This window comes from Triticum aestivum, chromosome 2A (genome assembly GCF_018294505.1).
Source record: "Triticum aestivum cultivar Chinese Spring chromosome 2A, IWGSC CS RefSeq v2.1, whole genome shotgun sequence".
Classification (NCBI taxonomy): Eukaryota; Viridiplantae; Streptophyta; class Magnoliopsida; order Poales; family Poaceae; genus Triticum; species Triticum aestivum.
Window position 1 is genome coordinate 746,145,607 of NC_057797.1, and position 3,988 is coordinate 746,149,594.

The following is a 3,988-nucleotide window of genomic DNA, read 5'->3' on the forward strand; positions in this document are numbered from 1 at the left end:
TTTGTGCCCTGGCTTGAATGTGGTATCAAGTTGTTACCCTAACTCCAACTGTGGTGGTCCGCCTGAGCAAATCGATCTGTCGGCTGTCTGCGTATACGTGCAGCTACCTCACCTACTCCCTCCATCCATGAATAAGACCTCCTCCAATGCACTAGTGCTAAGATAAGGTGCTAAGCACATTAAAAATCTAAGCAACTAAAGTCCCCAATGCAAAGGTGATTGGCTTGTTGTTGCTAAGCATCCTTTATTTAATAATTTAGCAACTAAAGCTGTCCATGCATTGGTGGGCTTCTTTCATTTAAGTGTTTTCCCTAGGTTCCCGCGCTTGGCATTGTGTTGACACCAGATTTTGGCATGGTCACGAATCAGGGTTCGTATGCAAAAGTTAGAGGCAACACTTCGCGGGCCGGCCCTGAGTGAGAAAGTATTCGGCCTTTGCCGGCTGAATGAAACCTTGCCGGGGTAAAACCTTGCCGAAGTGAGGGCTTACCGATGTGGAAAGCTTGCCGGCGGAGAAGCCTGCCGGCGTGGAAAGCTTGCCGGCGAAGAAGCTTGCCGGTGTGAAATCTTGCCGAGGGAGAAACCTTGCCGAAGAGGAACTCTTGCCGGGGTAGAAACCTTGCCGAGGAGGAACTCTTGCCGGGGTAGAAACCTTGCCGAGCTAGGGAGAACCCTTGCCAGTGTAAAAACCTTGCCGGGGTGAAACCTTGTCGGTGCGGAAAGCTTACCCGGGTGGAAGGCCTGCCGGGGTGGAGGTTGTGATAGTCAATCCGACCAGAAGCTGAAGATGGGCTCAAATGATTATCTAGATGGACTCAAATGGAGAAGTGATCTACATGAAAGAGTTCCGTATTATTGATATGAACATCTTTGAAATTTGGGTCATTGTCGTCCGATTTCATCTCGAAGGCCGAAACTATGCTCGAAGTACCAAGATCTTATATTCAAAGTACAGTTTAGCCGATTAAGCCCCCAAGACGACCTCAAATGAAAAAATGATCTACATGGATTGTCTTCGTCTCGTCGAAACGATCGATTTTGATATAAACATCGTTCAAATCCGAGTTCGTATGCAAAAGTTAGAGTAATCGGAGTGCAGCCCTGTCACGAGGCGAGATGTGGCGCGCCCCATCAGACACATGTTTGACGGGTAGCGCGAGGAGATAGCCTGTGTTGCGAGACCGATCTGACCCTCAAGATGATCTTTGATCAAAAAACCTTCAACATGAAAGTTGTTCGTCTCGTCGAAACGGTCAAGATTGCTTTTGGGCTTGTTTTCATCCGAGATCGTTTACCACCGCAAAAAGGACCCGCAAGGTGCAGCCAGTTTAAACCGAACAGTTTTGGAAAGTTCGGATAAAACCAGTCCGAATTTGACTAGGGTTTTGAACGTGAATTGATGTAGTTTTCTTGTAAGGAAAGCCTAGATAAATTCTTTGCTTGTACAGGAAGTCCAGCCGCCTCTTATATATGTTGGGGGTGACGGCCGATTGAAACAACACCAATCGAACCAATCTATCAATTACACTTTTGTGTTCATCTACTTTTACTCCTTACCCTTGTATCTTTCTTTCTCGTTCTTCGTTCGTTCTTCGCGTTGGAGGGCAGCGATCCACGAGGCTCTAGGGGCGAGCGAATCGACCTAGGGCAGCCCATAGCCGCCGCAATTCCTGATGGGGTCCCTCCCGGGTGCGCGGGTTTCGGGTCTGCAAAAGCGCCCGCCGGCTGTCCTGCGTATCGCGCTGTCGGTCGGGTCTCCTTCGACGTGAGCTGCGGTGCATCATCCCCGCCGTCGAGGGTACACAGGACGTGTTCGTGTGTCAACACACTTTTTGGCGACTCCGCTGGGGACGAAGCTTTGAACAGCCTCCAGCCTGTTCTTGCTACGAGGGGAGCGTCATCAAGCGGCTGCAATCTACAACAGTAGCATGTATCATCAATCTCCTTGCATAGATGCAAATAGCCATTATGTTGATGTTGCTAGATCTTTCAACGGACATGTGATGTCGGCCAGCCCTAATGAGCAAAGGCCGACTAGTTATTCCATTGGAGAAACTTGGAATTTACAGAATCGTAACATGCAACTTATGAATCTGAACTTTCGTGCATCGGCAACATCTTTCAATATGCCGGTGAACAACACGATTTGTTCGAGTGATCAATATAGGACACCTCATGTACAGGAGGGCATCTCAAAGTTTTATCCATCGGCAACCGACTCGCAATATGCGGGTTCATCCCCAAACATGCCGATGAATGGGGGAATCGGCCATGCTTCTGTTAGCTATTTGGCCAGTTATCCTCAAACATCATATACTACACCTCATCAGATTAATTGTTCAGTGGCATATAAAACTAAAAATATTCATGACTCGGCTCACCTTCACGGTCATGGCCGAGTGAATGGAGATTATATAAGAGCATATGTGCCTAATATTGCAGGAGATGAGGTGGCTCTGGCTGCATTAAAATTTTTAGCCCAAAATAAGAAGATTAGTGCTATTTGCCTTGAGCAACACGACAAGGGATTGGTTCCTGATTATGAGGCAATAAGAGCTAGGGTTTTGAAAGAAGACCAAGTGTTGCCGATTGATCAAATTGTCGAGAGAAAATATTCAACAACGATGCACATGCCTTCACCTATCATTGCAGCATGTTATACACCCCCTATACAAGCGCAAAATTTCGGCAACATCAATTCATTGCCGAAAAATCCTAAAAGTATTGGGGGGGCAAGCCGATCCAAGCAGGGTTGAGTTTAAAGAAAAATATCTGGCCCAAGTGGACAAGATCAAGCCAAAGCTCACAGGGAATAGAGTCAACGAATTTACTACACCTACCCTTGAGGAATTACTAGCAGAATATCGACAGGCCTACGAAGCACTTAAGAAGAAGCGTGGAGAGGGATATTTGCAAGAATACGTCAAGTGCCTTCCTCCATGTAGCAACCATGTTGGCCCTTCTACACTGTTGAGGCAAGATAAAAAAGAAGCTTTACAAGCAAACTAGCAAAAAAGGATTCACTCGGCTAATATGGTGGATTCGGTTGAAACTGGATTGAGCAACGGGATGTTTAAGGCCAAGTGCGTTGCATCATGCCAACCGAGTGCATCGTTCCAGACGAGTGCATCACCAGCTAAAGCCGAGTGCATCAAGCCAACTATTGCCTCGTGTACCAAAATAGAAGATGCAAGCTTGGCTGAGCAAAGGAACGACAAACGCAACAAATTGGTTGTGCTCGATTTTTCTGGATGTAAGGAAGCTTACATGCTACCTTATGAGTTTCGTGCTAAAGATATTGATGAGCATCAAGAACACAGTAATATGGCTGAACACAGTTCAGTTAACGATGAACATCTAGACCAAGAAAATGCGGCCAAGCAAAGTTCAACTGACAAAGAGCGTCCGAGTGAAATCCACTTGGGCAATCCGACTGAAATATACTCGGGCAATCCGAGTGATGAGGCACCAGATCTAGAAAAAGAGGAAGAGGCGTTGGAAAATTATTCAGAAGTGGAGCAATGTATTGTTCCAGTGGTGCAACCATCTTCTCCTTCCAACATCTTCACAAAGGTACACCTAGCAGATAGTTTACTCAATTTTTGATTCGGTCAAAATCATATTGTTGATGCACCCGTTAGTAAGATTCTAATTAATTTTGAAAGACCAATTGAGATGAGTAATCTATTTGTTAGGAATGATCTTGTGTGACGCCCCCGATTCAATCGTACACTAATCATACACGCAAACGTGTACGATCAAGATCAGGGACTCACGGGAAGATATCACAACACAACTCTAAAAATAAAATAAGTTATACAAGCATCATATTACAAGTCAGGGGCCTCGAGGGCTGGAATACAAGAGCTCGGTCATAGACAAGTCAGCAGAAGCAACAATATCTGAGTACAGACATAAGTTAAACAAGTTTGCCTTAAGAAGGCTAGCACAAACTAGGATACAGATCAAAAGAGGCACATGCCTCTTG